This window comes from Athene cunicularia (genome assembly GCF_003259725.1).
Source record: "Athene cunicularia isolate RWA chromosome 4 unlocalized genomic scaffold, athCun1 chr4_part2, whole genome shotgun sequence".
Classification (NCBI taxonomy): Eukaryota; Metazoa; Chordata; class Aves; order Strigiformes; family Strigidae; genus Athene; species Athene cunicularia.
Genome location: NW_020799099.1, coordinates 2,257,288 through 2,267,331, shown reverse-complemented (window position 1 = coordinate 2,267,331; position 10,044 = coordinate 2,257,288). Strand labels below are relative to the sequence as shown.

Genomic DNA, 10,044 nt, shown 5'->3' with positions numbered 1-10,044 from the left:
CACCCCCCCTTGCTTGGAAAAGGTTAGAATGGCCCTGATGGCCTGACACACCTGTGCCTGGGATGTGATCAGACAGAACAATAACAGGATTGCAACTTGTGCAAGATTGTGCAACTGCCCGAAGGCACCAGATAGCATTTTACAAAAGTCAATTATCTTGGACCCTATAAACTGCGACCACCAGAGAGACCCTTTGAGCTCTCCTGGATCGCAGCGGGCCTGTGACCAGCATCTCCCCTGAGCAGGGACGCCTCTCAGGTACCAAAACCCTTAAGGTGTCGTCTGCTTCAGACAAGGCCAGGGCGAATTCCCCCTGCTCGAGTCTCAATTATCGCCCGTTGAGAAATGCTAAGGCATTGTGAGTATTTGCTCTAAACTCGAGAGGGAAATTTTCCTTGAGCTAGCTTCTATTTCACCTGTTTGTTGATGTGTGTGGGGGGTGTATGTGCCCTTACCCTCGTTCCTGTGTGCTTGTCCCTTTTGTGTTCATTTTACGGAATCCAAACCCCTTTGTTTCTGTATGTATATGTCTGGTTTGTGTATGCACATGTATACATGTGTATAAATTATGGTACCGTTAAGTAAGTTAGAGCGAATCTTGTCATTTTAGAACCTGAATAAGTCGCTTTTCTTTCTGAGTTATTTTGTGTTGACAAATAGTTGTTAGTTATTAATAAATCTTGATTATTTTTACTAGATCCTTACCGTGTCAATACTTTCATCCGTGACACCCAGCAGCTGATAAATTAAAGCACTAATCCAGTTATCAACAAATAATAATTATGAATGTGGTTTAGTGGTGGACTTGGCAGTGTAAGGTTAACTTACAACGTTGGACTTGATGATCTTAAAGGTCTTTTTCCAACTTAACTGATTCTCTTATTCTATGAACACAGTTGAATAGAAACATGCTAGAAACATCTTAGAAATTTGCTTAATATTTTAGTATATTAAAACTAGTGTTTTAAAAGTTTGAAAATATTAATTACTATTCCCTTGCAATATTTTTGCAAATGTAAGATTTTCTTTATGGATCACAAAACAGCAGAAAAATTTGAGGTTTCATGTTGAACAACATTACTACAGGACTTTGTGTAGAAAAAATAACTAGTTAGATGGTTGAATTAATAATCAACTATAAAACGTGTTTAATGCATGCACAAGAAAAATGTGCTAAGATCTAAAAGCAATATGTTCTGCGGTCTTCAGGAATTTTGTTAAACTTCTGTACTTTTATGTATGTCCTAATCCTTTCCCCAACAAAGTTTATGTCAACATTTCTGTTGACGTAAGCAGGAAGCGATCAGAAAAAAATTGGTAAAGCTGATGATTTGTGTATCTTTAAATTGGCAGTTTTAAAAATATATGGGGTTGTAATATTATATAGCTTCCTGTTTTTTCCCTCAAAATTATATTTCATACATAATCTAATGACTACAAGTAACATTAAAAAAGGGTTTATATTTCAATGATCAGCTTTTCTGTCATTTTAATTTTAAAGGCTTTAAAGCTTTTTTTATTTCACTAATATGGGATTTACATTTTAAAAGTATTCAGTCTCTCCCTCTGTTTTACAATTTTCCATGGAAAGTTTCTCTCAAACTCCAACTGCAATGAAGTCTATTCAGGGAAATGCTCATTCTAAGGAGTTATTTTAGCTGTTTTGCCAGTTTTACCATAGAGTTACAACGGAGACCAAACACTATAAATATATAGGTAAAATTGGAAAGCTATGCTGCTGCATCTAGGACAAGAGGGTGTGATCTTGCTGTTGATATGTGAATATATCTTTCCAAGTTCCAAAAAACACATTTAAGTCTCTAAAACATTTTTATTTCCAATGATGGGAATTTATTTTATCTCCATATGTATCTTTTCCTCGTACTTCATTCAGGTGTTGCTAACTTTCTCCTCTACCTCCCAAAATATGCATAAGCTATCTGTAAGCTTTTGGCTATGTGGTTAGCTCCACTATGAAATGGAACAATACTTTTAAAATATAAAATAAAAATGGCTTAAGTTAAAACATATCTTTCTTTGAACATTTGGAAATGTTCCAAGGTTCAAAGCAGCTATTTTGAATGGCACTATGAACATAAGGCTGGTTATCACATTGACACTCTTATCCGTGATTAGTAACTCATGTATAAGTGCATACTCCAACAAATATAGAGACTGTATTATGGATTCCACTGATTTCATTCCTAGAAAAATAAACTGTTAGATCTTTGTTTTCATTTGTATGTTTTTTCCCTAGCTCTTTTTTGTCCTATATGATCTCCAAAAAGTCCATGCACATGGGAGGTGTACACTCCTGCTGCTTTACAGCAAGGCTTCCCACTGGCATAGACAGCAGTAATTAGCCAGAGAAACAATGGTCGCATTATAACACAGACGTTTGCTTGAGGAGGACTTTTTCAGTATAAAAGCTCAGTTAGAGCTGTTTGTTACATACACTGCTTTATCAAATGGTTTATTCAGTCTCTGCAATCTGCTTTAATTTTAAACAGTTATTTAGAGAACTTGAGAAATTCTGTATGTTTGATAAATAGTATTGGTTTATGCATTTTTACAATTTAAGTAGCACTCCTTAACCCTTGAAAATAAACTTGAAATGGAAAGAATTCTGGAGATTCATAACCCAATTCAGCATAATGTTTTACCATGAGGTGAGGTCTCCCTTCAAATAATGAATAAATTTATGTAAGCATAAAATTTCTCTAAACTTAACATTATCCATCGAAATTCTTCCAGTTCAGATGTTGATGATGTGTATTTTAATGGATTTCAAACTCTGTTTAGTGTTAAGATTATCTTTTCTCCTCTCCTCTTTTTTCCTTACCTCCCCTCTTTTGTCCTTTCTTCCTATCTCCTTTCTTTTCTCCTCTTTCTATTCCCAGTGTGGTGTTAGGCCAAATGCCTCTTAGTTTTTCTTGACCTAATTTGTTTGATTGGTACGTAGAAAATGTTAGTAAAAAAATATAAAATTAAAATTTCTCCTTTTCTTAAATTAATCAAAGTGTTCATAAAGGTATAGGTGACTTAAATTTACCTCCTTTTTCTCAAACTCTGAGTGAAACAGACTAAAGTGATTATGATTCTGAAAAAGTACTGACTTTTATTAAAATATCTCTCTGAGTAGACGTATATATCAGAGCTGTTACAAGTTTTGGCGGTTTCATCTTACTGAGCTTTGTGCCAATATTTCCTTCAGTTTTAGTCCAGATGGGTTCACACCCCTAAATTTAACTCTGATTTTCAGGATTGAACAAACTCAGACTCTCAACTGAAATTTAAGGAAAATGACCTGCACTTGAGAGACATATGAAACCACTTAAATCCAAAGCTTGAGTTGCCCCAGGTTTGTTTGAAATTTAGGCCAAAGTTATGTATTAAAGCCACAAAGCTTACCTGTCTTTTGTCAGACTGACCCAAGTTTCATCTAAAATCCAGATCCATTTTCTTTGTAAGTATTGAAAATGTTGCCTGTGGTAACATCAGAGCCTATACCCATTATTTAGCATCATGATGGAACAATTCAAATCCCTTGTTTGCTAGATAGTCAAAGGAAGAATGTTGGGGGGAGGTTGCTTTCAACTTCCTGCTGAAAATTATGAAATGAAAACCCAGCCCAAAACAGAAAAAATTAACTGAAACAATAGGCTTAAACCATGCTGAAATAAAAATCACTAAATGTTTTTTCCCAGCTTGCTGTTTTAACTGTAACAATTAGTTGACTCATTTGGAGTGAGATGTGGATGAGGAAAATATATATTGAGTTTAGAATCTTAGTGAGATTGTTCTCTATGAGAACAAATCTCATTATCAAACACTTGTCCTGTGGTGTCTCTTGCCTTTCCCATGTTTGGCTATAGAGACACTTATACACACACTCTCTCTTCACTGTAACTGAGTGAAGAGGGGAAGGACTAATCAGTACATCTGACAAATCACACAGTGAGTTTTATTATACAATTGGTATTACTTCCCAGAGGAGGCGTGTGTTATTGTAAGTGTTGGACAAACCCTTTGGAGCCTATTCTGAGACTTGGGTTAATACCTTTCTTCAGCAGAGAATTCACTAGTAGCGTATGTTCACCTTAGGAGAGATGAGAGAGTTTGTCTTGAGAAGCTCTGGCTCAAAATGTCTCCAGGTAAGGATTAGCTAACTACCTCACAAGGCACATATTTATCTTGCAGAAATCCCCAGAAGTGAGTTGTCAAGCACTTTGAAAGATTGCTTCATGAGATGTGGGAACCTGCCCACTTTCCTCAAGATAGGGACCTTGACCTAGAAAAGTATATGGCTTTAAAGAATAAATTATAGGTAAGAACTGCTCCTTTAATTTCAGTAAATAATTCTCTCATCTCTATATCTCTCTCTCACTACTCATACTTGGGAGCCCTGCAGATCAAGTTTGTGTATCTTCAATTCCAGTCCCAAGTCCTAACATCATTTGCTTTGTCTATGCCTCAGTTCTTAGCTAACAGCTCAGAAAAGCGAAGCTATCCAAATGTGCACAGTGAGTAGCCAGAAAAAAAATAATTCATATTCGTCCAGAGCCCTACGCACACTTGCACAGAGGAAGAAGGTCAAACCACTGGGAGAAACAAGGAACATCTCACTGCTTTCTTCATTGATCCTATCACATGCATGAGAGAGGAGAAAGTGGGTTTCCCCATGTCTAGTTATATCATACATCCACCTCTCACCACACATACTGCAGGCACTAATCCTGTATGCGTCCAAGAATATCTTGGAAAAATATATTCTGTCAGTTAAATTAAGTCAAGTCTAGATGCTTGAAAAAATAGGATTTTCTGGTGGATGCTTGGATAATACTCAGGGTGTCAGTGCATAAGTTGAGCATGAGACTTTCTTTGCAGGACTGTCAGGTAAGGTACACTTGAATTTTCTTATGCAGATGCTTTTGTATGGCTGTTTTGCCACGTGTCTGATTTCTCAGTTAACTTTAAAGTTTCCTAAGAACAAAATGAGGGGCATAGAGAACTGGCGGATGGCTAGAGTTAGGATATTGTTTTTATTAAGTGATGTTTAACAGTTGCTCTAAGACTGAGCACCATGAGCATTTGAGGAGTTTGGTATATTTATGCTTATGCTAGAGAATTGTAGTAACAAGTAGATCACAAGTTTTCACAGATATCAAGGGACATCGACGTTCACAGAATCACAGAATCATCCAGCTTGGAAAAAAACTTGAAGATCATCCAGTCCAAACATTGACCTAACACTTACCATTCCGAACTACACCAGATCCCTCAGCGCTAAATCGACCTGACTCTTAAACCCCTCCAGGGATGGGGACTCCACCACCTCCCTGGGCAGCCCATTCCAACGCCCAACAACCCCTTCTGGAAAGAAATGCTTCCTAAAGGCCAGTCTAAACGTTCCCTGGTGCAACTTGAGGCCATTCCCTCTTGTCCTATCGCTTATTACTTGGTTCAAGAGACTCATCCCCAGCTCTCTGCACCCTCCTTTCAGGGAGCTGTAGAGGGCGATGAGGTCTCCCCTCAGCCTCCTCTTCTCCAGAATAAACGCCCCCAGTTCCCTCAGCTGCTCCCCGTACGACCTGTGCTCCAGACCCTGCACCAGCTCCCTTGCCCTTCTCTGGACACGCTCGAGTCATTCAATGTCCTTTTTGTAGTGAGGGGCCCAAAACTGAACACAGGAATCGAGGGGCGGCCTCACCAGTGCCCAGTACAGGGGTCAGATCCCTTCCCTGTCCCTGCTGGCCACGCTATTTCTGGTTGTGTAATAGCTTGTTGTAAAACTCTATGCTGATGAATGATGCAGGCCAGTCAGTGTTAAGTCTGTGGAGTGTACCTTTTTTATTTGAAAGAGAAACAGTGGTATTCCTCCATCGTTGGTTCTTTAAGCTGCATTTGTTCAGCTACATCATCTTTATGAATGTTCTTTTCACAATTCCTGCGCAATAGGAAAGACATGAAAAGCACGGTTCATCCTCTGTCTGTTAAAGATGGATTTTTATGCCCATTACTAGATCAGCTCTTGATGTGACAGCTATTTGTAGCTACTTTCTGGTGGAGTTTCAGACCATCTTCCTGAATGTCCAAAGCAGCAGCTATTCAGCAAGAGCTATCCCTGCTAAAGCTGGTGAAAGTTCACCGCCATGACTGGCCCCAGAGAACACACTGGGAAGCACTCTATCTATTAAATGTTTTCAAGATCTGGGGTGAGATAATGGTTCCACTAAATCAATGGCAAATTTCCCAGTGCATTTGGGGGGCCAGGACTCCACACCTTCAGTTTTCCACAGAACATTCAGACCTGATCATGTAAGATTTGAACAGTGCTTAAACTGAAATAGGATCTGCCTGTGGCAGATTTAATGCACATAATACTGTAGTATCTTGCTGCCTAATTCTGGCTATTATATAAAGTTTGTGGACAGATAATCTGCAACCACTAAATTTTGCATTCCTTTTTGGTTTGGTACACCCTTGTTAAGTACAGGAAATTGGCTGCTCTGGGAGTTAGATAGATTCCATGTTGTACCTTGCATGTGATGTGTCCTAATTAGAGATTAGCGCACCTCCCTGGTAATTTCTTTCATTATTGAAAAAGTTGATTTTGTGTCATCAGAGAGCCACAGAAGAGTTCTGAAAACTCTCATGAGAGGCTGAACAGGTTTTAGGACACTTTAAGGATGAGTTGGCTTCAGGCCATAGAACAACTGCAATAATTTTCCAGAGCTCTATACAGCTTTTTTTTTTTTTTTTTTTTTTTTTTAAAATTCTCAGCTTTAGCTACACATCAGCTATGGACAAACTGTACAGTTCTCAAACCCCTTTTTGGTTTTCAAGTGGCTTTCATGTACATCTACACCATCATGTATAAAGTCCAGGCAATTTTCTCATGCTGACATTAATTTTGTGCCTAGTCCACATGCAAAGAAATCCTTCACAGCGTGTCCTTCAAGGAGTTAGTTATGAAGATTTGTTTTGAGTTGATCTAAAAGGAACTTTTCATCTTTTTTCTCCTAAATATTTTATTGTTTTGAGTTCTTGGGGCCTGCTAGTGAATGGTAGGACATCTGCCAGCAACCTGGCTAGTTTATGAAGGCTAGGAGATTTTTTGCCAACCTTTTTAGCTGTCTAACAAAAATGAACAGCAAGTTGTTATTCTTTATTGGAGACCATACACATTTGGACAGGCAGAAGAAGGGTGTAGAAGCTGGTTACATGTAAACCGAGTGCACAACCTCTGCACTCAGTTTCTAAGTGACTGTTTCCATCTGGTGTAAGGTTGTTTAAGACACTTTTTCAAGTTTGGGAAGAGGCTACTGTGCCATCAAAGCTCTAGTGAGTGATAAACAGATAGCCACAGTGACTAAAAGGGCTAATACAGTTAGGCTATAAACTAATATGTTGGCTTTCAAGAGCATTTGAGTACCAGGAGGGCCTTCTGATATTAGCTTCAGAAAAAAATGTTGTTACCAATATAATTTGATAGTATTATCCAAAGATATCTATTTTACCTGTATTCCTCTGGTTACTGCAGTCTCATTATCTCAGTCCATTTATCTATGATATATACACGAGAAAGAAGAAAAGAGGAACAGAAGCAAAACAGCTTATGGTAGCTCAGGAATGAGTACTTGCTCATTTAATCCACTTATATGAGGCCAAATTTACCATGACTACAGTGCTGAAGAAAATGTTCAAGTCATCTAAACTCAGCTAAATGCTCTAGCCATTCTTTATCTGTTGGCTTTCTGAGGGAAGGAAGTGATCAAAGATGACAAATCAGACCTGGGTTCAATTCCTTTTTCTGCTTATGAACCCTACCCTTAGGATATGTCTTCACTCATAATTCATTGATGAGAAAAGGTCATCGTTCAGTCCTGAAGATACATCACATATGTCTTCTGGCAGAGCAGTCTGTTGTGTCCTGGGGCAGTACGACGACTTGTTCTTTGTGAAGTTTGACTTCTAAATGGCATGATGTAATTTGCTTCATTTCTATAATCCAGTATGTTAGTGAACTGTAAAACCATGCTCATCATCACGCTCAGTGTTAGTTAACCTATTCTTCCTACAGTAGCGTGCTCCATAAGCCTCCAAAGGTTGTCTGTACAGTGATGGTCAACAGAAAACAAAGATCCAAATGCTTTAAGCACTTTTATTTCCACAGAGTGGGTTGAGTACCTGCAGACTTAGTCGGGACCCAGTTCCTACTGACTTAAAGGTTTATCTAAAATTTTTGTAACTGCACTTGTGACAGTTTAAAAAAATGTTCAGTGCTATTGCTGAGTACGTTATTTATTCATCACCCCAATCCTTCACTTTATCCACTGTCCAGCAGTAGTACTTTATTTTCCAAAAAAAAGATTAGAGAGTTCTTTGAGTGAAAAAAGATTGGGAAAGGCTATTTTACATAATAGCCATTTAGTCAAATTCTTATTAATGTTGAAGATGCTTTTCCTCTATATAATCCAAAAGGTACAAAATAATTTTACAGCTGTATGAGACAAAAAATATAATTTAAAATACTTTTCTGAGTATTACAATAACTTGTGGAGAAGTTAAAAAAAAGTTATAATGTGTCTTAAGAGTTCTTCACATAAATATTTTGCCTTGAATTTCAGTCCCAAGATTAATTGTCTCCAGCCTTACTTCCAGTGCATGAGAGAACGGTCGAGAAGCAAACTCAGCATTTTTTTGCCGCCTTAGTGGAGCATTAATCTGTAATTTTTGTGATTTAATAACATACTTTAAAAGTTTTCTTGGCTAAAATCTGATACATAGTGCCGATGACCTCCAATGCCCTTCCTTTCTCTGAACCAAAGGCCTTAATTGTTCGTCCTCTAATACATACAGAGAGGCCACTCAAAAGGATGAAATCCAATATAAATAAATGACATTTGGTGATGAGGTCAACTTTCAATTTAAGATTTATTTTACCCAGATGCCTGAAATGAGTGGCTAGACTACATTTCAAGGTTCAGGGAAAACTTAATAGATATTTATTGGTGAATTGAAGGAGTGACATGTTGCAAGCATCTGTACTACATTACATTTTAGAAAGGCTAGTCTATCTTCAAACTTCAGGCCTTGTGATGTCTCTCATGCCGAGAATTTCAAACCTGAGAAAATGGATATTTCATAACTGAAAAGAATAAATTGATTACAATAAACAAGATCCAAGTCATATATGTATATTTGGATTCTGCAAGATGCTAGGCCTAGCAGATCATTTATCTGCTCCTACTAATTTTAAAGGGATATACGCTGACAGTTTTGGTGGGAATGGACTCAAATTCCCACTAATCTACACTTAAGTGAACTCATTTAACATGAAGCTCATATTCATTATATGGCTTTAAATCGTCCTCCCTCACACCCTTATGTAACATACAACTAAATAAAATACAGATGTCCTGAAGATCTATACGAAGTATGAACCTAGCTGACCATCCAGCTGTGTGAGAGTTAAAACTGGATTTGTATAGTTAAAACTGGATTTGTATAGTGACTGGGGTTTTTGGTCTTCTTTTTGTCATTAATTTCCCTTGTATTTCTGATAACCATAAAAAAATCTTTTCTTGTTCATAAACTATATCAGAAATCCTATTAAAATATTATTTACTTCATGCTATTTATGACATTTATTTTCTGTAATTCACTTGGCTTAATACTCATGAAAGTATTATATGAAAGTTCATTTTGTTTTATTTTCAGTTCTTGCTGTAGATATTTCATTCCAAAATTTTAGTGAAATGTTTACAGAGAGTAAAAAACTCCATAATTGCATTTAAGTGTTAAATGTGTCATTATATATAAAATACAATGGATAAGTACACAGTAATACCACTTGCAAGTCCATCTTTTCATTGTGATCCTACATTAGGACCTGAGAATATCCTTTTCAGATGGCTGGGATGCTACATCTTCACAAATAGCATATTTAAGCATTTAAACATCCTCAGGACACTGTCCTTCCTCAGAACTCTCCTTCCCCATTAGCTTTCGTGCTGACCTCTGTGATATCTCCCAAGGCCA

General features: G+C 37.4%; 1 long non-coding RNA gene across 1 annotated transcript in view; it reads right to left on the bottom strand.

Moving 5' to 3' along the window:
- The window catches only part of LOC113479857, a 31,999-nt gene that overhangs the window by 977 nt on the left and 20,978 nt on the right, over nt 1-10,044 (bottom strand). The window contains exons 3-4 of the long non-coding RNA XR_003398354.1: nt 7,521-7,566; nt 5,846-5,947 (exon numbers count right to left, since the gene is read on the bottom strand). This is a non-coding gene — a long non-coding RNA (uncharacterized LOC113479857). The remainder of the gene's footprint in view (nt 1-5,845; nt 5,948-7,520; nt 7,567-10,044) is intronic.